This window comes from Pan troglodytes, chromosome 8 (genome assembly GCF_028858775.2).
Source record: "Pan troglodytes isolate AG18354 chromosome 8, NHGRI_mPanTro3-v2.0_pri, whole genome shotgun sequence".
NCBI lineage: Eukaryota > Metazoa > Chordata > Mammalia > Primates > Hominidae > Pan > Pan troglodytes.
Genome location: NC_072406.2, coordinates 66,491,243 through 66,516,347, shown reverse-complemented (window position 1 = coordinate 66,516,347; position 25,105 = coordinate 66,491,243). Strand labels below are relative to the sequence as shown.

At 37.3% G+C, this 25,105-nt stretch overlaps 1 protein-coding gene across 8 annotated transcripts in view; it reads left to right on the top strand.

Annotated features, from left to right (window-relative positions):
• PCDH15 (protocadherin related 15) overlaps positions 1–25,105 on the top strand; it is a 1,753,436-nt gene that overhangs the window by 1,438,591 nt on the left and 289,740 nt on the right. The gene's annotated exons all lie outside the window — the stretch shown is intronic.

Below are 25,105 nucleotides of genomic sequence, written 5' to 3'. Positions count from 1 at the left end.
GTAAAGCTTTCAGCTGCCTACAGGGAAAATTATGGATGTGATATGGTCCTTCAGGGTTGTAAGGCTGTGACAAGGAGATAGGCCATTTATATGTCTGCATCAATATTCATTAGACGCAGGTTGCCTCAGAAAGCTGCTTGACCTTGGGCTTTCTTCAGATGAGGCATTCTCTGAATAGGACTGATAGCTGAAGCCTTTCAGTGTGCAACATTTCTAATGTATAAGGGAATAATCCTGTCATTCCTTGAAGGAGGATGTGTGAAGCATATCATGGTGTTTTTTATCAGAGCATCTCAAAATTAGTATTTCCCATGCTCAATGCTTGACACTTACTTTCCATTATCTTAATGAAAACAGGTGGTCCTTCTGCATTTTCCCTACCCAGTAAATGGCAACTTTATCCTTCCAAATTCTTGGGCCAAAACCCTTTAAGTGAACCCTGACCTTTCTCTTTATCCACAGGCCCCCTTGTCACCAATGAATCAATAAATTTGGTTGGTCCAAAGATATTTACATGATTCTACAATTTCTCACCATTCCCACTGCTTTCACCCTAATCCTAGCCACCATCACCTACCTCCCACTTAGATTATTGCAATAGCTTCCCTACTGGACTGCTCCAGCCCACCGCCCTGTCCTTCTGTGGTCAGTTGCAGGCAACAGAATAATACTTTTTTAAAAAATTACCTAAAATGACTTCACACTTTTGTTAAATTCCTAACATGGCTTCTCAGATTACCTAAGATAAAAACAAATGTTGTGCTGATACCTACCTGACCTCATCTCCTACTTCTCATCCTTTCACTGATTCCACTCTAGCCTTACTGACCTCCTGGAACACTGAGTGATTCCTACCTCTGGAACCGTTCACTTGCTATTTCCACTACCTGAAAGGCTCCTTGTTCAGATATTCTCACGACTTAGTTTTTCCCTTCCTCCAGACTTTGCTTACATTTCCTTGGAGTGAAGTGGTCTTACCTACCCATCTTATAAAAAATAATAATATTCCAACATGCTGTGCTTTCTGTTAACTTTATCCTCTTTGCTGTCATCCTATATGCACTTGTGCTTATTTTGTGTTATATTGTCATGCCAAGTATTATATTAGGTCCATAATCACCGAGAGTTTGTTTTATTTGCTATTATATCCCTAGTAACTACAACAGTGCCTGGAATATACTATGTAATCAATAAAAAATTGTTGACTATCATGTGGATCTGATTTTAAGAAAGGCTGCAACTGAGGTTTCAAATGGTGCCTTGGTATGTTGCTTTCTACTGTCTTCTTATTGGTTAGCTCTGTGTAGACTTCATTTTCAAGCAGCCTCTGTAATGAAGACAGTTATGACAACCATCTTGTTTTTTATTAACTCTGTAATGAGGACTTAGTGTTATGTAGCCTTGAGATGACATCTAGGAAATGGTGGATTCAGGGTTTTCTAAAATAAAAAGAAACTCAAGTGATGAAGTATAATAAATACACTATAGAAATTCAAAAATAAAAAATATTTAAAAAGCAGATAGAATATTGATATGGTTTGGTTTTGTGTCCCCACCCAAATCTCAGCTTGAATTGTAATAATCCCCACATGTTGTGGGAGGGACCAGGTGGCAGGTAATGGAATCATGTGGGCAAGATTTTCCTATGACATTCTCATGATAGTGAATAAATCTCACAAGATCTGATGGTTTTATAAAGGGAAATTCCCCTGCACATGCTCTCTCTCTTGCCTGCCACTGTGTAAGACATGCCTTTCTCCTCCTCTGCCTTCCACCATGATTGTGAGGCCTCCATAGCCATGTGGAGGCCTTTTTTTCTTTATAAATTACACAGTTTGGGGTCTTTATTAGCAATGTGAAAAAAACTAATACAAATATATTTAATAGTAAAGGAATACATTTTAAGAAGATATGTTTTAGACTTTTCTCCAGAGAATTGTTGCTGTCCCAACAATTGTATGTCTTTACAAATAATGATTGCTGTTCTTTCCAAATTAAGATGTGCATGTGTGTGTGTGTGTGTGTGTGTGTGTGTGTGTGTGTGTGTGTGTCTGTGTTGGGAGAAGGACAGGTAGAGAAGTGCAGAACACAGTATAAAGAACAAGATTTATTTAAAAGACTGTTATGGGGACTCTGGGACTCTCCCTTTGAGAAAGTGTGCATATGAGGACACGGTACAAATTAACAAACTCAAGCCACATTCCTTCACACTACAGATGTTGCCCAGAGCACATTCACACTGTTCTAAGATGGAGAGACTGCTATAGTGAGGCCACTGAGTGTACATGTTTTGCTGCCTCAGAGAATGATGTAGAGTTGGAAGGTGAGGAGAGTCACGATGAATGCTTAAACGTGCTGAATTAATTATTGTTTATCTGGAGTAAACCAAACATCTTCGGTAATATAGTATCTGCCTCTGTACAACAAATATAATAAAATATATCCCCTCAACTATAAATTTGTTTTATATGTACACTATTATACAAATGCCTATTGTTATTGTTATACATATTTGAATTTGAATTTGGAGAAATGCCTACACATGTCCAGTTCCTAGGACCAAACTTCCCGGAAATTCTCTTTTTCCCTGGCAATTGTCAGCCCCTAAAACTGCTTTAGGCACCACAAAATATGCTAATATCAGATGTAATCTCGGTGATATCAGGATTTAGAGTGCTAGAAAGGTTTTGCAGTTTATTTCATTTCCCAGTAAGCTTAAATCATTTTCAAATTTGAAATATCAAACTTTTCTCAAGAGACTGAAAACTTCAGTCTACATAACTAATCAGCAATAGTGCTCTCCTTTGAAGTTTCAAACATCCATGAGACTTCTTGAACTGTAATGAACTGTTACCCCAGGTTTCATATCCCCAAGATTATTGTGAGTTTAGATTAGCTTTAAATATATTATTATTTAAAATTGTGTGGATTTTCACTCTGAATTTTTTTCTTACATGTAAAAATGTGTGACCTCTATTGGGAACATTTTGAGAGACATGGGAAATGATGCATTAGAAATTAAATAGTATTTATGTCTCCACCTGCCTGAAAACCAAATCATCAGAGCAGGGGAGGACTGTAGAAATCAGTGAATGTGTTTTGAGATGAGTAACAAGTGGTTGGTTACAATAACTCTGACTTCAGGAAGCATATGTCTCAGATTTTATGAGATAGTCTCAATTTCAAAAACTATGTGTTGTTTTAATTAGACTCTATGACAGATAATGCATTTTGAGATTGATAAAAGCAATGGATCTCTGTCAGATACAATTTTGCCCCCACCCCCCACCTGGAGACAACTGGCAATATCTGCAGACATTTTTGTTTATCACGACTGGGGACTAGATCATACTGACAACTAAGGGATAGAGGTCAGAGATGCTACTGAACACCCTAAATGCACAGGAAATCCCCTCTCCAACAAAGAATTTTCCAGTTCAAAAATGTCATTAGTACCAAACTGAGAAACCCCGACTTAGAGGAATATGGTCACCAGAGGAATGAGGTAGAATAGAAGATCTTTATTTTATTTATTTATTTATTTATTTATTTTGAGACAGAGTCTCACTCTGTCACTCAGTGGAGTGCAGTGGCCATGGTCTCGACTCACTGCAACCTCCACCTCCTGGGTTCAAGTGATTCTCCTGCTTCAGCCTCCCGAGTAGCTGGGATTACAGGCGCCCACCACCACGCTCAGCTAAGTTTTTTTTTTTTTTTTTGTATTTTTAGTAGAGATGGGGTTTCACCATGTTGGGCAGGATGGTCTTGAACTCCTGACCTCAAGTGATCTACCTGCCTTGGCCTCCCAAACTGCTGGGACTACAGGCGTGAGCCACCACGCCTGGCCAAGATCTTTCTCTTTAATAGAATTTTATAGGCAATCACTAGGGAATTATATGTCATAATAAAGGTGTATTTTGGAGTTCTGGGGAAGAGACACTTCAAATAGACCTTTATTCCCTATTATCTGCTGTGCTTTTAGATTTCTATCATGTCTCTTTTAAAGCCAAGAAACACTCTTTCCAGTTTCCTAAGTGATAATCAACTGATACTGCATGTTCTCTGTTAGTCTATCTTTATGGAAATGGTAGAGACCTACTTTTATTCATTCCTTCTTATAAATGACCTGTCAGCAAAAGTTTATGACTATAGTAGAAAGTGAAAACTTCCATTTGCTTCATGCCAAAAGTCCATTGTATGACCCAAAGAAAAGCTTACAATTTCTAAACCTGTTTGAATTGGAGAATTTTTGTTGTTTCTTGGTTATTTTTTTTTCCTTTCTAATTGAACAGAGTTAAACTATTCTGTTTTTCTAAAGTTAAATGAAAAAAGACTAATTTGAATTCTGGGTTTGAATGTAGACTATTTGCTTGGGCAACTATTTAATAGCTTCTGGTATTTTAATAGCAGTAATCACTATTACCTTTAGTAACTTGGCAATAAATGATTCTCACTGTGTTGTTTTGTAAATAAACCTCAGAGTTTATTGCATGTCTTGAAGCTATTTATTGCTTCACATGCTGCCAGCTATTGTTGATTAAAGTGTAAGTATATAAAGGCTGTAATTTTTCTGAGATTTTGATAAATAGAAAGGAACAAAAACCATGTTAGTGAAGTATACTCAATAAACTGCTAATAAGTATCAGTTGTCTAGTGAGAACAATGGGAGACTCGACTGATCCTGCAAAGTCCCTATGGTGTTTCTATACTTAACTACCAAGAATTAGTTGATTTGGAGCTAAGAAAACAATGTATTTTAAATTGAAAAGTAAAGAATATTTACATTGGAAGAGTTATTAAGAAAACTGAAAAATTCAATTATATGTCTCGTGGTTTCAAATACTTTTTTAAAAAATGTAGATTCATTAAATCCAAAACCAGTTTTTAAAAGAAAATAAGGGAAAAAATGTCATCTTCGTCTCTGATTTTCCCAGTCATACACTTGCCTCACCCACACATAAGAACAAAGCTTTTTTTAAAGAAAGCTCCAGGTTAAAAAACATAAATTTCAGACACAAAGACACAATTATCTAGCAATAGAAGTGGACTGAGCCATTCCTTACCTCCCTCCTCCAAAATAAAGGTAGTTCATTCGGATTTTGATAAATAAATGGTTAGAAAGCACAGCAAAACTTGATTGCTGCTACAGTTGTCCTAATTTAACCACAGTGTGCTGAGTGATTTGGAATCAGAAGCTGCCTTCATGAGTAAAGATGAAAAATTCACAGTGTAGTGCCCCAAATAGCAGGCTAAAAAGACCTGTTTATACTTATTTTTCCTTTGTTTACTTATATATATATACCTATGAGTTCACACTAAAACTTCAATTCCAATCTGATCCCGTACCATTTACTCTAGTTTTTTTTGTTGTTTTTTTTGTTTGTTTGTTTTGTTTTTTTTTTTTAATCTTTCCACCCTTTTGTCTCTATTCTCTGATAGGAAACCTGCTTCTTACCTTCATTGTATTTACGTACTAAGTAAATGTCACTGGGTTAAACCAATCTCCTGCCTATGACCCCATACAAATGGTCTCCTCACTCCACTCATGCTTTGACACCACACGCCTGGCTGCCACTGGCGCAGCACAGATGCAGCCCTCACCCCACCGACAACCACGCAGACAAACTTATTACCAAGTTCAAAGTCCAACACTTCACACTACATGCCACTAATACCATACCCCAAACTATTGCCTTCTTCATTCCACTTGTACTTTTATTTTTAAATTTTCTTTCATTTTTAATTTTTGTGGGTACATATATTTTGGGGTGATATTGAGATATTTTGATACAGGAATGCAGTGCATAATAGTCACATCAGGATAATGGGGTATCCATCACCTCAAGCATCTATCCTTTATGTTACAAAAAAATTGATTATACTATTTTTGTTATTTAACACATACAATTAAATTGCTTTTTACTGTAGTCACTTTGTTGTCCTAACAAATACTAGGTCTTATTCGTTCTTTTTAACTATGTTTTGTACCCATTAACTATCCCCACTTCCCCCATAAACCTGCATTACCCTTCCCTGCCTTTGGGAACCATCCCTCTACTCTCTATCTTCATGAATTCAATGGTTTTATTTTTCAGCTCACGTGAATAAATGAGATCATGCAAAGTTTGTCTTTCTGTGCCTGGCTTATTTCCCTTAATTTTCTTATTTCCCTTAATTTGATGATGTCCAGATCAATCATGTTTTTGGAAATGACAGAATGTCACTTTCTATGGCTGAATAATGCTCCATTGTGGATGCATACACAATTTACCATGACAGATTCAGAGTTTGATACCTTTGATTTTCTTTTATATACTGGGAGACAAGTGTCTAGTTTTATTCTTCAGTGTATGGATATCCAGTTTTCCCAGGACCATTTATTGAGCTTATTTTGCTTCCAAATATTGGCCATTGTGAATAGTGCTGCAATAAACACGGAGTGCAGATATATCTGCCATATTTTGATTTTCATCCTTCTGTGTTTATACCTAGAAGTGAGATTTCTGGATCATATGATATTTCTATTTATAGTTTTTTGAGGAATTTCAAATACTGTTGCCAATAGTAGTTGTACTGATTTACATTTATACGAACAGCATGCAAGGGTTTTCTCAAGCAGGAGGAGTCTCTCCCATAGCCACCACAGCTGGACTGAGTCTCATCTGAAGCCAGCAAGTCTCATAAATCCCACCACAGTGTACTACTTGGGTATCACTGCTGGTTATTCAGGGACCAAGGTTTTTTTTTTGTTTGTTTGTTTGTTTGTTTTTTGCGTCAGTTGATGGGTCCTACCAGGACTGGGTTCTTCTCTTCAAGGCAGAGGTTTCTCTTTTTGCCCAGGATGTGTCTAGAAATGTCAGCCATGAGGTAGAACCTGAAATGGGAGCCTCATGACTGACTAGTACCCTATCCTACTGTGGCTTACCTGGTATTCAAGAGGTAAGACAATGTTCCCTTTACAATTCCCTCTTCTCTCCTCAGCAGAAGTAAAGAGTATCCCCCTGACCTGTGAGTTGTGCTGCCTGGGGTTGAGGGAGGGGTTGCACAAGCACTCCCTTAGCTGCTCCAGCCATTGTCACCGTAGGTCACATGCCATCCTAGTCCAGTGGGTCTAAGCCCAGCTCAGCACTAGTACTTGCATAGGAGTTGCAGTCTTTGTGGCCTAGACTGCATTTCAAGTTTACCTAGAAGCCTAGAGCCCTTTAGCCTGTGGTGGGAAGGCTGGCTGGAACTTAAGTTTCAACTGCTGGTTTGGGTTATTCTCCTCTGGATAGGATTGGTTTATATACTCCTTCTGTGAGCCGGCATCAGCTGAATTCACTCTGGTTTTCCTTTCTGCTGTGACAGAACAGTGCTGAGTTCAATGCAAAGCCTCACAATTGCTGCACTCTCCCTCTCAAGTGCACAGGTCCTCTCTTCTTGCCATGTGTCTTCTGCCAGGGGATGGGGGAGGGGTGGCACCAGCAATTGAAGACTTTCTTTCCTATCCTCATCAGTGACTCTTTCAGTGATATGTATTTACAACCAGGTACTGTGAGTGCTCACCTGATATTTTCTTGTTATGAAAGTTGTTTGTTTCAGGGGATGATTACTGGGGGACCATCTTGCTCCACTCTCTCCACTCTTGCTTTGACATCCCACTGTAGACTGCTGTCCTACTGACACCCTTCCCATGCAGACACCATGATTACCCTCATTATTCCCTAACTCAACACATATGAGAGTCTACACAAATGCCCTTGTAACCATCTTTGGGCTTTGAAATCACACCAAATCATCATTCCCATTCTGACCCAGTCCTAAACATTCTGCTTACCTGCTTTGGGTTCTGACCTCCCATTCCAGACATCTTGAATGACCTCGTTTTCCTCTCTTGGGTTTGATGACCCCATGCCAGGCTGCTGTGGCAACCCTTTTCCAAGGTTTTGACACTGTTTACTTTCTGAAACCCCACCCAGGCTCTGATTCTTTACATTGATCACTGCCACAACACCCCACCCAGCCCAGATAGCCTGATATCACTCAGTCTAGGACACCCCAAATTACACTGCTGCTGTCCCCCACCTCATGGGCATGCCCTACTCACCCTCATTAGACTCTTAACAATTCTTGCTGGCCCTTCACTGCCAGTCCATTTGGCTCCCCAAAACATTTCATCTTCCAAACATGGCCACATTTGCCTCCCACCCTCTCAGATGCCTTTCTCATTTGACTAAGGCTCTAATACTTCCTGCTGTGCACGTTGCTGCCACAAATACTACTGCATGTTCCTCCCCCTCTGGAGTTCTGATTCTCTCTACCAGACCACAGCCCATACCTGCAATAGGAGCAAAAGGTTATCATGCTAAGCCTTGTAATGGTTTATTAAATTACTTATTCAAGAAGAAAATCAGGAAGGAAGAAGTCAGGAAGCATACATATATTTATGACACTAAAGAGATGCAAACATTCAAAGTCTCTACAGCAGATTTTCAAGCCATACTTTGGATCACAAAATCAATTTTTGGTGTTAATGTTATCTCTTGTTAATGAAATCAAGTAGTATATAAGAGAACAGAACATAACAAAATAGAAAATTCTATTAATGCTATTAATTCTATTAATAAAATATACGTGAAAATTAATACCATGTATAAACATTTGGTTACTGGTTCTAGGAGATAGACAGCTGAGATAGATGAGAAAGAAGGAAGAAGGAAGGAAGATAGGCAAGGTATCCAAGTTCACAGAGTCAAATATATCTTCATATCACCAGATTCAATATTTCTTGAATAAACTGATCTCTTGACCTGGATTATATGTGTATTTGACAAAATAATCTTCCAATGTTTTAACTGTTTATTTTTTACACTTAAGCCTTCAAGCTATATAACATGTATTTTTGTGTATATAATGAAATTTGAAATCGATTTCAATTTCTTCTGTGTGAATAAACACCAAGCAGCATCATATATGAAGGACGTTGCTTTTTCCTAACTAGATGTACTGTCAAATCTCTTTTTTGTGTGTGAAATTTTCTTATGTGTGTGGATCCACACTTCATATTGTATGAACCTAATTGTCTAATCCTATACCACTTGAAGCAAGTCTATTTTTTATGCTCCTTATACTTTTGTGGCTTCAGTAACAGGAGGAATGCTTTCCATATCCATTCTATTTAGTTGTTTCTTGATTTTGGGCTTTGTAAAGACCAGACTCACTCCTATAGGATCCACGTATGTTAACATTTCCCTTAGGAAGATATCTGTGTGTTAAGGCATCCCATGACCTGACACTTTCTGTGTTTCTCTCTGGTCCTTGTCTGTAAGCCACAAGAAGCTCATTAGCTCCAGGAAAACAAATAGATTGCTACTGAGTGTGGACAGCAAGGAAGCTGCGCTAACTCCATCATCTCCGTGGAATAATTCTTGCTTGTTATTAGCAGCTATATTAAGATATAATTCATTTACCCTAAAATCTACCAATTTAAAGTACACAATTTAATGTTTTTAGTATATATTCACGTAGTTGTTCAACCATCACCACAGTCAATTTTAGAATATTTGTATCACACCATAAAAAAAGCCTATACTCCTCATTTACTCCAGAGTCACCAGTCCTAGGCAACTACCAGTCTGCTTTCTGTGTCTTTAAATTTGTCTATTCTGACATGTTGTTTAGATGTAATCATGCAATGTGTGATCTATTGTATCTGGTTACTTTTGCTTAGTTTAACGTTTTAATGCCCATGGTCTAGCATATATTGATATTTCATTATTTTTTATTTCTCAATAATGTGCAATTGTCTGCATATACTACACTTTATACATTCATCAGCTGACGGTCATGGGGATTGTCTCTAATTTTTGACTATTATGAATAATACTGCTATTAATATTTACATATATTTTTGTGTGTGAACATAAGTTTTCATTTCTCATGAGCAGAAACCTAAGAATGGAATTGCTGTGTTATATGATACTGTGATGGTTAATACTGAGTGTCAACTTAATTGGATTGAAAGATGCAAAGTATTGATCCTGGGTGTGTCTGTGAAGGTGTTTCCAAAGGTGATTAACGTTTGAGTTAGTGGGCTAGGAAAGGCAGACCCACCCTTAATCTGGGTGGGCACCATCTAATCAGAAAATAAAGCAGGCAGAAAAATGTGAAAAGACTAGACTGGCTTAGCCTTACAGCCTACATCTTTCTCCTGTGCTGGATGCTTCCTGCCCTTGAACATTGGACTCTAAGTTCTTCAGCTTTGGGACTCAGACTGAATTCCTTGCTCCTCAGCTTGCAGACAGCCTATTGTGAAACCTCATGATTGTGTGAGTTAATACTACTTAATAAACTCCTAAATATATCCTATTAGTTTTGTGTATGTGTGTGTGTGTGTGTATATATGTATGTGTGTGTGTATATATATATATATATATATATATATCTCTATCTATATGTCTATATCTATATCTATATCTCTTGTTAGTTCTGTCCCTCTAGAGAACTCTGACTAATACAGATTTTGGTGCCAGGAGTGGTTCTAGAGGAACCGAATATTAAGGATGGAGTTCTTTCATTGGTTTTGGGGTTTCTGGAGTTGGCTGCTTAATATGATTAGATCAAAAAATGCTAAGTACTTTACTTCTAATAGTATGGTGAACAATGATAGTCCTTGCTCTGAACTATTTAGACAGTTATGCAAAATAAATGCATTTGACACTCCTGATTCACCACTTGTGAGAGGCAAAGAGTTTAGTGACTCTATACATAATACCTTTGACTATGAAGTTGGTTGGTTGCTCCTAAGTTTACTGGACAAAGTGATGAAAGAAAAGGATGAACTCAGGGATTTTTTGTTGTTGTCGTTGTTGAGGCAGAGTCTCACTCTCTCAGCCAGGCTGGAGTGCAGTGGCGCGATTTGGCTCACTGCAAGCTCCACCTCCTGGGTTTATGCCATTCTCCTGCCTCAGCCTCCTGAGTAGCTGGGACTACAGGCGCCCGCCACCACGCCCAGCTAATTTTTTGTATTTTTAGTAGAGACGGGGTTTCACCGTATCAACCAGGATGGTCTCGATCTCCTGACCTCGTAATCTGCCTGCCTTGGCCTCCCAAAGTGTTGGGATTACAGGCGTGAGCTACCGCGCCTGGCTGAACTCAGGGATTCCAACTCCTGGCTTCAGAAGCAGATACTGAGCCTCAAATCTGCTAAGATTTTCCCGAGTGAGAGTCTTAGCTCCTGTAGAGAAAGAGTTAAAATTGTGGAAAATCAGACACAAACTCTTATCATGCTAGTGGCTGACCTGCAACAAAAGGTGCATTCACAGCCTCGCCAGGTGTCCCCTGTTAAAGTGAGGGCATTGATTGGAAAATAATGGGACCCTGCAACTTGGAATGGGGATGTGTGGGAGGACCCTGATAAGGCTGGGGACACTGAGCTTGTAAACTCTGATGAAACTTTTTTGTCAGAAGAAACGGCTTCTCCATTCCTAGTCGTGGAAACCTCCCCTCTCTAATCCATGCTGCCATCAGCCTTTCCACCTTTGTCTGAGGAGAGAAACCTTGCACTGCCTGAAGCAACAGTGATGGCCTCCCCTAAGGCAGTTGCCAGGCAAAATAATGTTGATTCTCCTCAGGAGCCAGCCCCAACACCCCTGTTTGCTTCTGAATCTATAACTAGACTAAAGTCCTTGTGGGCCCCTAGAGGTAAGTTCAGAGTGTGACCCATGAGGAAGTGTGCTACACTCGAAAATAACTGCTTGAGTTTTTTTGTTTTGTTTTGTTTTGTTTTTTTAATTTATATAAGCAGAAATCTGGAGAACAGGCATGGGAATGGATATTATGGGTATGGGATAATGGTGGAAGAAACATAGAGTTCAGTCAGGCTGAATTTATTGATCTGGGCCCACCAAGTAGGGATTCTGCATTTAATGTTACAGCTTCAGGAGTTAAAAAAGGTATAATAATTTATTTGTCTGGTTAGCTAAAATATGGATTAAAAGAGAGCCAACTCTGAGCTTGCTGGAAATGCTGGATCTCTCTTGGTTTAATGCAGAGAAAGGGATCTAAAGGCTTAGGGAGTTTGGGATGGTGGAGTGGACTAGTCACTTTAGACCTACTCATCCCTGCTGGGTGGGTCCCGAAGATATACCCTTGACCAATGCTTTGCAAAAGAGATTTATGAGGGCAGCACCTGCATCTTTGAAGAGCCCTATAATTGCTCTTCTCTGTATGTCAGATCAAACAGTGTGAACCACAGTCACTCAACTACAAAATTTAAATACAATAGGAGTAATTGGATCCGAAGGTGGCATGGGCCAAGTGGTGGCACTCAACCATCAAAGGCAAAGTGGGTGTAGTTACCATAATGGACAGCAAAGGCAAAGCAGCATCAGAGTAGTCTGACTCATGTAAGGCTCTGACATTGGCTAATTAATCAGGGTGTTCCTAGAAGTGAAATTAATAGGAAGCCTACTGCATTCCTACTTAATTTAAGCAGAAAACTTCTATGTAGAATGGACAAAAGACTAATTTGAATTATAAAAAAAGAGAATCATGACCCCTCAGTCAATTTCCAGAGTTGAGCCAGTTTACAGACCCAGAACTCCTTGAATGAAGGGGAGGCCAGGTCCCCTTGAGGAAGAATCCCATTACACTACCCACCAATTTATGCTGTTAATCTTTCTTCCATCCTTCTCCAAGGAGGCCTCAAGCCTTTTACCAAGGTCACTGTGCACTGGGGAAAGGGAAATTATCAGTCATTTTGGGGACTGCTGGACGCTGGCTCTGAGCTGACGTTGATTCTTGGGAACCCAAAACTGTGGTCCTCTAGTTAAAGTAGGGGCTTATAGAGGTCAGATAATTAATGGAGTTTGAGCTCGGATCTGACTTATAGTGGTTATCCAGTGGGTCCTTGGACTCATGCTGTGGTCATTTCCCCAGTGCTGGAATGCATAATTGGCATAGGCATACTTAGAAGCTGGCAGAACCCCCACATTGGCTCCCTGACTGGAGGGCTATTATGGTAGGAAAGGCCAAATGGAACCCATTAGAGCTTCTTCTACCTAGAAAAATAGTAAATCAAAAACAGTATCACATCCCTGGATGGTTTGCAGAGATTAATGCCACTATCAAGGACTTGAAAGCTACAGGGGTGGTAATCACCACATCCCTGTTCAACTCTCCTATTTGGCCTGAGCATAAAACAGATGGATCTTGGAGAATGACAGTGGACTATTGTAAGCTTAATGAAGTGGTGACTCCAATTGCAGCTTCCGTACCAGATGTGGTTTCATTGCTTGAGCAAATTAACACATCTCCTGGTACCTGATATGCAGCCATTGACTTGGCAAATGCCTTTTTCTCCATTCCTGTCCATAAGGCCCACTGGAAACATCAGACTTCTCAGCCACTGCAGCACATTGCTGGGGGTGATAAGAAATTGTGTGGCCTGCCTTCATGGGCAGATAGCCTAGTTTCAGACTGAAGCTGTGAGGAAGAAGTCCCATGTTCTTGACTATGCCTGCATTATGCTGTGCTGAATAGGTTTTTGGAAAGGGAGAAAGACAGGCTGTCCTTAGTGAACTCACTAAGAACAGTTTTCACAATTCTTAGTGAGGTTTAGTAGGTTTTATTGAATAAATATTTTTTCCACTTGCCATATGTCTTTAGAACAGTATTTAGAGACTATTTAAAAACTTTATTTATATTACTATTATGATTATTAATATTATTTTGAGACAAGGTCTCACTCTGTTGCCCAGGCTGGAGTGTAGTGGTGTGGTCATGGCTCACTGCAGCCTCCACCTCCAGGGCTCCAGTTATCCTCCCACCTCAGCCTCCCAAGTAGCTGAGACTACAGTTGCACAACACCACACACAGCTAATTTTCGTATCTTTTTTTTTCTTGGGATTGATGGGTTTCACCATGTTGCCCACGCTGTTTTTAAACTCCTATCCACAAATAATCTTCTGGTCTCAGTCTCCCAAAACTCTGGGATAACAGGCATGAGCCACTGTGCCTGGCTGAAACTTTAATTTTTAAGGTTTCTTTTTTAGCAGTTGTGATTGTTTTACTGGGCGATGGTCGATGTAGCTCCTCACTTTGTCATTGGAGAAGTGTCTCTGCTATATGCTCCAATCCTGCTTATTTTTACTTTTTGATATATGTATCAACTAAAAATATACTAAGGGGTTATGTTAGTGTTTGATCTATTAATTTGCTCAAAATAATACACGCTAAGTATTAGTTGTGAATTGTGTATTTCACTCATTTGTCATTTTTTTAGCTCAAAGTGTTGATGGCCAGGTTTATAAACATTTATTTATGTTCCCCTCCCCACCATCCACTGCCAGTATAGTTGACCAATGTATTAGTCCATTTTCAGGCTGCTGATAAAGACATACCAGAGACTGGGCAATTTACAAAAGAAAGAGGTTCAATTGGACTTACGGTTCATGTAGCTGGGGAGGCTTCACAATCATGGTGGAAGGTGAAAGGCATGTCTCACATGGCGGCAGACAAGTGGAGAGAACTTGGGCAGGGAAACTACCATTTTTCAAACCATCAGATTTCATGAGACTCATTTTTGGAGAGAACTTGGGCAGGGAAACTACCATTTTTCAAACCATCAGATTTCATGAGACTCATTTGCTATCACAAGAATAGCCATGGGAACGACCTGCCTGCAGGATTCAATTGTCTCCTACCAGGTCTCTCGCACAACACGTGGGAATTAAAGATGAGATTTGGGTGGGGACACAGACAAACCATATCAACCAATATCTACCTATCTTAGACACATTTTCAGACCTTAACTGGAGATCTTTCTTTCTGTTTATCAGTATATAAAGTGGACATGAAGAGCAAGCAGTGCTTAAAGTATACATGTAACCTTGCAGATGAAAATTTTTGTATCTAAGAATAGGAAGAAAAAAAAAAATCCCCGCCCACCTTAAGTGGTTGCCGGGAATTTGATGTACTATCTCTGCTAATATGGTATCATATCACTTACTATATGTTGCCGAGTATTCCAGAAGTGAAAGTTTTATTGATAACAGAGTTATAGTCTCTTTAAGGAACACTGCTTTACAAATAGATTTTTTTTGCCCGAATTCTATTGTGCATTCTTCTTTCTAAATATTAACATCAATGGTAAGAGTTTAGTAAATGCATGCTAAGCACTATGCTGAATTCTAGATATGAACTCTTTCATTCTATCATCATGACAGCCTTGTGCCATTTTATCTGAGTATCAGAATGATGTCACTGAGATATAAATACCTTAAATCTTGCTCAAAGAGGATGTGGCTTATAAGTGAAAGAGTCCCATTTCATTCCTATTTCTTTTCACTCCAAAGCCTAAGATTTTAACTATTAAATTAATTTATTGAGCAATACATTTTTTTTCTTTTTGAGACGGAGTCTTGCTCTGTCACTCAGGCTGGAGTGCAATGATGTGATCTTGGCTCACTGTAACCTCTGCCTCCCGGGTTCAAGTGATTCTCCTGCCTCAGCCTCCTGAGTAGCTGGGATTACAAATGCACACCACCACGCCCGGCAAATTTTTGTGTTTTTAGTAGCGACAGGTTTCACCATGTTGGTCAGGCTGGTCTCAAACTCCTGACCTCGTGATCTGCCCACCTTGGGCTCCCAAAGTGCTGGGATTACAGGCATGAGCCACCATGCCCGACCATTGAGCAATACCTTCTATTTGAATGGAATTCTGAAGTGTATTAAATATCTATTACCTCATCTGATTCTATATCTACTACATAAAGTAGATGCTTGAAGTATTTTTTATTTCATTTTATGATTTAGAATAGATGTCTAGGGATACATGCTAGTTCCCTAGACACTAGGTGGCTAAAAGTGAGAGAATTAAGACGAGGTTCTTAATCTTGTAGATACTAGACCTGGATTACTTTTACAAATGCACAGTTAACCAGAGTATAGTGAACACTATTTCTCAATGTTTATTTCACAAAGATTAATATTTTCTCAAGGTAGGGGCTATATTGAATAGTTTTATATTATTTCTCATTTCTAGCAGTACATATATTGTTTATAATGGGCACCAAATAAATGCTTTGTTTTTGTCCATTTAATTCAGAATATTGTGTGATTAATAGTTCCTAAATTGGATTACATATTTTTATCTATAACTATGCTTGTTTTATCTGTTTTTTTGTTTTTCGTTTTATATATATATATATATATATATATATTTTTTTTTTTTTTTTTTTTTTTTTTGAGATGGAGTCTCGCTCTGTCACCGAGGTTGGAGCGCAGTGGAGTGATCTTGGCTCACTGCAAGCTCCTCCTCTTGGGTTCACGCCATTCTCCTGCCTCAGCCTCCCAAGTAGCTGGGACTACAGGCGCCCACCACCATGCCTAGCTAATTTTTTGTATTTTTAGTAGAGATGGGGTTTCACCACGTTAGCCAGGATGGTCTCGATCTCCTGACCTTGTGATCTGCCTGCCTTGGCCTCCCAAAGTGCTGGCATTACAGGCGTGAGCCACTGCACCCAGCCTGTGTCTATTGTTTTTAAGGTGCACTTTCTGTCTACTTCTCTCACAGCTGTCAAGCCATTCACTGTGTACTGATTTCATTCACTGTTTGCCTGTGTCTGGATAACTTTATTATTTTACATATCTGGTTTTTATCTAGTGAAGGCTGAGAAATCTAACTAGTTAGAAAAGTGAGTAGGCTCTGAGGAAAGCTTTGAGAAAACCTTGAACTAATTTCTAAGAGTTTAAGTAAATTGCTTCGTAGGTGTCCAGTTTTTCATAGTTCTAAAACAAAGAACAAATAAACTTCTATTTATATAAATCTGGACAAGAGCTGTATCATGAAGAAATTTTTTTTAATGACAGAAATGTTGATTCTGATTTTTTTCTATTTGGTTTGTCATTAAATGTTGAGGGCTGTAAACTGACCAAAGCCAATTGTCTTTCCACAATAATTAGGTTCTAAGTATCAATAGCCACGAATAAGTAGTAGTAAAAGAGGGCTAGGATTCTCTGTCACAACCTTCATAGAAAGGTTGGAAAAGTTTGTCTCAGGCCAAATACTACTATGCACAGTATATTTATTAGCAAGTAAGATTTGTCCTTTCAGAGGCCTGATAACATTTTTATTTAAGTTCAATTTAGGCAAACCAAACACTATTCTAGAGACAGCTCTCAGAGTAATGTTACAGTTAGTATTGGGCAATAAAAACTATGAATAATTGGGCTAAATTCATACTTGTGGAATCATCTTTTCAGCATCATTCCAGATGACAGCAGCCTTCCTGGTTTCATATAGTTTATTCATATAACCTCCTTTATCTTGAGCCATTCATGTTAGCAATGAATATTCATGTCCAATATTCATGAAGGTGATAGCAAATTTTTTAATAATTATAAATAAAGATAACTGAAATATTTATATCAGTGTGCCCAGAACAAACTGTTCCCTAACAGTCTTTTGGAATGTGTTTAACCTAGGACAGGTATTCTGAAAATGTAGAATAGGACACACACACACACACACAACTTTATTTTCTCTGTCAAGTTTGGAAGCAATTAATAGAGACACACAGAGTATATACAATAGGTAAAAAGCATGTGGGGTTTCTTTTTTTGTTTGTTTTGTTTTGTTTTGTTTTACTGTAAAGTCAGTTGCTTCAAGTACCAGATACAATTGAAATGCTGTACTTCCTTCAGTATATTAAAGTTCGGCTCCCAGTCATAGGAAGTACAAAGGAAGGCCCTTTATGATACTGAGGAAGAATGTGCATATACAGAACAGAGTTCTGACTGAGTTTCCTGGACTTAGTTTATCCTTGCAGTCTAATAAATCAGGGAGAAGCCAGAATGTCCCATGCCCTCCCCTCCTGAGGTGTGCATTTTCCTGCCTCCCAGTGAAAACAGGAGCAGGGAGAGACCTGTGTCCACTTAATACCTTCCTTTTTCATTTTTCCAAAATTCTTTCATTCATTTTTCTCATTATAATGTAATCATTAAGGCTTATAACTTTGCAAGGACCAAATGACAAGTAAATATTAACTTCTTATGGTGTCACAACTAAAAATGCTAGGATATAATAGTAAATAAATAAGACAAAATTTCTGCTTTTATGAAGGTTCCATTCTAATAGAGAAGAAAATTAACAAAATATATGTGAGTTATGTGGAATTTTAGAAGATGTTATGGGGAAAATGAAAGAAGGAAAGCTAGAGAGGAAGTGCATGGGAAAATACAATTTGATAGTGATTATTTCACAAAGAAAGTGACCTTACAGCAAATAGTTGAATAAGGTGAGAGGATGAGCCATGGTTGTATCTGAGGAAAAGTATTTCAGGTGCAAAGGTAAGACCCCGAAGTTTAGACACACCTGATATGTTTAAGGAAGAAGAAAAATACTCCTCCTTACAGAGTAAAGTAAAAGAAAGAGACAGTAGTAGAGATGAAATCATTCAGTAATAGGAGAGGGATAGATATAATTACTCTGCACGAAATTAGGTACAGTTAAAAATTTGAGTATAGCAGTGACATAATCAACCAAATTTAACAAAGGATAATCCTGGATGCTGCATTGAAAATGGTCTGTGGAAGAAGCCTGGGAAAAATTATGGAGAGTTGTTGATATGCTCTGTCAGCACATTCTAGGCCTGGAGTGATCTTTCCAGAAATAATGAGAAGTGATTTCAATCTGGTTATATTTTGGTGGTTAAAAACTACATGATTTGTTAATGAATTGGATATAGAAGGGGAGGTAGAAGTTAAGAATAGGTATTAAGATACAGCTTGAGCAACTGGAAACATTGATTTGTCATTAGCCAAAATTAAAAGACTGTTAGAGGAAGAGTAATTCAATATTGGCTATACTGTATTTGAAAAGACTTTTTGACATCTGCTATGGACTGAATGTTTGTGTTCCCCCAAAATTCACATATTGAAGCCAAAATCCCCAACGTGATGGTATTTAGAAGTAGGACATTTGGTAGTTAGAGATACTTAGGCTATGAGAGTGGAGTCCTCATGAATGGCATTCAGTGCCCTTATGGGGAATGAAGAAACCAGAGCTCTCTGTTTCTACTATGTAAGTGTAGAATGAGAAGACAGCTGTCTGCAGACCACAAAAGGTGCATGGGATCTGCTAGTGCCATGATCTTGAATCTCTCAGCCCCAGAACTGAAGTACAATTTTGAAGTCATTAGCATTTTACATATTATTTGAAACTTTGATATTGGATTAAGTTGACAATGACAGCAATGACAGGCAAAGAGAGAGATTGACAATGAGCAAAAAACAGGAAGTATGATAAATAGTGTAGAATATGACTTTAACAATGAAGAGTAGCAGTTAATGCAGTATAATGCTTATGGTATAAGAATTAAAGCTGATGCATTTCCAGAAGAATAATCTGGCAGTGACATTGAGAAACAAGAAGGCTACTCTGAGGCTCACCAATCAAAAGGGATACCGGGAAATTAGGGTTCTTAAGAAGAACTTGGTGTTGGTTCAAGCAAGCAGGTGAAGGGAAACTCGAGATAAGTTTAGGACATAGGGGACTTTGCTAGTGATAGAAAATGAGTTTCAAAAGGCATAGAATATGAATTATGATTCTGTAGTTTGTAAACTTTGGCAAATTATTTAATTTTTAAGCTTAAGATTTTATTATGTGTAAAATAGGGATTGTAGTGCTCTCCAGAGAAGATTGTTTTGAGGATTAAATGAGATGGGATATTAAAAGTGCTCAATACATAATGGTAACCATTATTTGGATGCGTCGTTTTGAATATTTACATTAGTTCTAAGTTTATTTTGTTGATTGTTCCTTGAGCCCTAGACAAAATTAGAATTGCAGGCTTATTTTAGAATTGATTAAATCTCTTTGTATTCCAAGGTTACCCGTTTTGTACAACAAAAATTTTTTAAGACTAAGCCTTCATAGAGTATCCCTAAATCTAACGGAAGTCTAGGTATTTTTCCTATTAAGGACTTCTTAATTTACAGACACTTCTCTGGATGTGACAAATAAATTTATGCTCACTTTCAAATGCCATTTATTTTCAATACTACCAGCAGTGATTCTGCTATGCCTTCTTAGCATAAGGCATTTTATTTTGCCTCCTGGGCAAAAGATCATTAATCCATACCAATATTGTAAGAAAAAGAGCTGTTTTATGGCTCTCCTGTGTGCAGTTTCCCAACATTCTTTTATTTTTGAGCATATTTATATTTTTGTCATTGTAGATTTAGCTACATTTCCAAGTTTCATATATGTTATATGTATATTCTATATAATATTATTCATTTTATATTGTTTGGAATATTTAATGAACTGACCTTTTACTTACACTTACTTCAAAATAACATTTTATATTATCATTATGAATGACAAAATAACAGTACTTGACATGAATAAAATATATTCATTAATTTTTATTTAAATATTATAACATTTTGTTAAAGGCCAAAAAATGTAATACCAGGAATGAATGTATACATTTTTTGAAACACTGCTGTACTGAATTGAAAGCTTTATTTGTTGCTCTCAAGTAGTTTAATAACATAAATCAGAACTTGTTTGCCTAAGTGAGAAAATCATCCAAATCCATTGATTTTTATCTATTTTAGAATCCCTAAGGGCAGTTACTTTGTCTTAATGTCCTGTGAATCGTGTAGAATCATTCCTTGCACATAATATGCACTCTACCAGACGGTATTTGATGGCTGTATTCATCTTTAACATGAACAGAAGATTAGTTTAGAGAAAATTTGTTTTCTTTTTCAAATTTTCCATTTGCCAGTGTCTAAGAACACTGCTTCCTTGGATAAATACTTTTGTTTCCCTATTGGTGCTTCTGAAAAATCAGGGACTCTAAGTCAGATGCTGCAAGTAATCTGGTTGAGTGGACTGGAAAGAGTAATTGCTTTGATTTTTAAAGGAATCATTTGTTCTTCAGGCAAAATTAAAATTATATTAAATTAAATAAAAATTAAAGGAAAGATTGGCTTTAATCTTAACCATGTTATTAACCATATATTAGCAAACCAGTGGCTAAAGTGCATTACTTGCCAGCTATCCAAAATACACATCATTTATTCGTTTAACCTGAGGTATTAAAGTGGTCAAAGTAAACTGAGGAGCTCCTCTTCCACATGCTGCTTGCCTCCAGACCTGACAACCTCCTTATTGTTCTTGAAACTCACGGCCTTTATCACTTGCTCTGCCCTCTTCCTGGAATGTTCTTCCCCACGTGACTTACTCTTTCACCTTTTACAAGCATTTGCCAAAATTTCACATTTTCAGTAAGTCTGTCATGATCACTTCTATAAGTGTAAATCCTCACCCTGCTCTCCGTATATGTCCTTTGTGAAATATTTTGTAGTTGAGCAACACGTATAAAGATCTGAAAACAAAATATTCTAATTAATTTTTAACTTCATTTTCCTCCACTACCATGTAAATTGTATAAGGGCAGGATTTTTGTCTGTGTGGTTTACTGCTGCAGCCTCAGTGCCTAACACAGTGTAGATGCTCAATAAATATTTGTTGAATTAATGAGTGATTAAGTAGTAGTAGTAGTATTCTCATTTTGTACTTTAGTGCATTGTCTGAGAAGAGATAGTATAGCTGAGGCTGAATCCAGGTAGCTGGCTCCAGAATCTCCTCCGTTAAACTCAAAATAAGCCCCAGAAAGATAACTGCTGTCATACTTTTCTCAGGCTTTGAAGAAGGGACTCGGATATGACTTGATTTATCAAAAATAAGCACATAAAATGTTTTTTCACTAAAAAGAAGCAATTTATATCTCTTATATTATGGAAAATACTGAATAACACTATGCTCCCATTTTCAAGATGATACAGTTATTACTATCTCTAGATAAAAAAGATGCATCTTTCAATTAATTAAAGTACAGAGAAATCTGGTTGGAATGATGGCAGAAATAGTAATATAATTGAAGTCATATGCATTGTCTATTTACCAGTAAACTTACTATTAGGTTTAAATGAGACAAGACATGTAAAATTTTAATATAGTTTCTGACACATTATAAGCAATTATTTTGAGATGGCTGGTTAGATTTATATATAGAAAACATTTAAATATTGCTAATAGAAATATGTTTAGGGCACATATACACACATAATCAAATCCTAATACTTGAAGGGTAAATGCTTCTGTTGATATTTCCAATTTTTCTTTTTATGGATTATTTCTCACCTTTGGACATTGACAAAGAAAGATGATATTGTCTATACAAGTGCTAACTCATGTAATGGATAGATTGCAGAACTTTGATGCAGATTACACCATTTCCTTTTGCTTTCTTGGCTGAAAAACTATAAATACTTCCTAATTATTATACCACCCTCGACCCTGGAACACCAATAAAGGATTGTGTGAAAAGATAAAAATGAAGAAAGGAATCAAATAAGAATTTTCTTTTAAATCCTAAGTCTTCAAAGTTTCCAATATGGGCATAACCTCACATAAGAATGAAGTAGGCAAATTGTTGACATTCACAATCCTTAAAAGACTGAGGTATTTGAGTGGTCAAATAAAACTGAAGAAATATTTCAAGCTACCTCTGGGATTGAAAGGAATTAACATAAAAATAATAAATATAAATACAGTGCTCTCATCTTACATAAAGGATATTAAATATTAGAGTAGATCTGATATAATAAAAGATTCAATATTAATCTGGTCTTAAAATTGTTTACATGAAGCTATCTTGTTTCAGAATGCATTTCTTCTGGCTTTTATGAAACACAAGATTATAAAATGTTACTCAAGAAAAAAATTAAAACAGCAACCACATATCAATAAACAAACCAAAAGAACGTGATCATATCTATAACAACATAATAAGAAAAATTTATTGACCAGGAGAAAAACAACAGAAAAAGTTCACTGTAAGCTTTTTGGGGTTAAGATATAGTCTCCAGATATAATTCTCTGATTCTTCAAAATGTTAGCTGAGTATCATTATTTGTGGTTCCTATCTAGCAAAGAACAGAATGCAAGGGAAAAATATCAAGCATCTACTATCCATTTTATTGAGTGTATTCTTAGAAATTTGTTTGCTTCTTTTTTTCTACTCCTAGGCTTCCATTATGACTAACTCAATGAAATATAAAATTTTGGATGTTGACTAACATGGGATGTTTCAAAAATATTTTACCCTAGCTAATTTATTACTTTCTTCTTCATTTACTTTTTTTGATTCCATTTTATTTTAGTGTGTATGGCATGGGGAGGGTGGGGAGCTGGGGGAGAAAGCAATAGACTTTACCCCAAAGAAATAAAAGATTGGCCTGGAAAAATAAGTACTTTTGTCTGCTGAATTGAAAATTGACTATTGTGAGGATACAAGGGAAGAAGCAACACGTTAGTAAAATAGTTACTACCATAATCCATGAGGAAGGTGGTGGTAGAGAAGAAATTCAGACACAGCCAGATACAGCAGATATTTTAGGTAAATCTGGTGGGATCTGCTGATGGGTTGCATTGGAATGTAAGAGTGAGCCCTCAAAGTGTAGCTATGAGCCCCGAGAAAGTAGGAGGATGGAGTTGCAGGTACTTACTGAGATGATGAAGCGGTGAAAACAATAGATTATTGTTTGAATTTCTTTTATTTTTTGAGGTATGTCAAGATGGAAAGGAGATCTAGATTTGGGGTTTTTAACCTTTTAAATTGGGGAGGCTTATTATTATTCATCTAATGTGGATCCATGTAGGCAATTGGACACACATCTGAAATCCAGAGGAAAGGGCTAGCCTAGAGATATGACCGTCTTCAGCAGATAGACAGTATTTATAGCTACACTATTGAATGAGATGACTAAATAAGTGAAGTTCAAGGACCAACCTTTGGAACAATCCAATATAAAATAAGTCTTATAAAATGAGGAGAAATCAGCAAAGGAAAATGAGGAACTACCATTGATAATATGAGGATTGAAAGCAGGACAATATGATGTCACAGGAGCCATGTGAAGGCAATATATCACTTTTATGAGACAGATTAAATAATCTTGCAAAGCTTTTCTTACAGAACCTAGCACATAGTCAATATTCAGTAGTTTATTACTGACTGAAATATTAGTTTCAGTTTCCCTTGATTCTGTAGTTTATGTGGTCCAATAGAGGCTTCTGGCCATCAATCCATTGTGGTAGCTGATAAGGACGTTCCGTGAGCAGGACTGTGTAATCCATGTCAAAGCCAACTGATCTACCACTAAGAACAATACGTTCCTGCCTGTCTGGACAGGGAATTTCACACTCAGCCTCTTATGGCTGGGACAGTTATTATCTAGTCACTGAAAGAAACTCACATACTTATTCGTCTCTCAGATCCTGCTAACTCCAGGGCAGTTCCTGTCTGTGGAGAGGCTGGTGTTTCTGCCAGGCTAGTCACCTAAAAATAAAATACATCTGAACCTTTATAAGATATTTCCCCTCCTGTAGCATCATGCTTAGGCAGATCATTCTGTCAACTCTCTGATAGCATCCAAATTTCTTTCTTTATCCATGTCTTTTATAAGAGGATCGAATGACTCACTGGAAAAAGAACTGATATGATGTTTTTTAAGGTAAAACTCCAGACCTCAGTACCATAAAACAAGAGCATCTTTATTTTGGTCAAGAGAAACTCAGAACTCAAAGTCAAACTATATGTTTTCTTCTCCAACTTGGGTGTTGAAGGGAAGAAAAACCAACAAAAAGGTTAATATTTATTGAAAGCTTACAATGTACCAGATATTAGTCTATATGCCTTGATATATATTATTTCAATTAAACCTCTCAACATCTATTAACATTTGTATGGTTATATAGTCCTTGTTTTAGAAATGGATACACAGAAATAATCACATAGGACAATTGGAGCCCAGTTTTGAAGTCATGCTTTGTGGCTATAAATTCAGGATTTTTAACCAGAAAGTTAGACTGATTTGAATTATTATCTTGATATATTCTGAACAGAAAAAGAAAAGAATATACATTAAACACTTTATCGACACTGTAAACATCGTTTAGCACTTTTTTTTTTTTTGAGACAAGATCTTGCTCTGTTGCCCAGGCTGGAGTGCAGTGGCATGATCTCAGCTCATTGAAACATCTGCC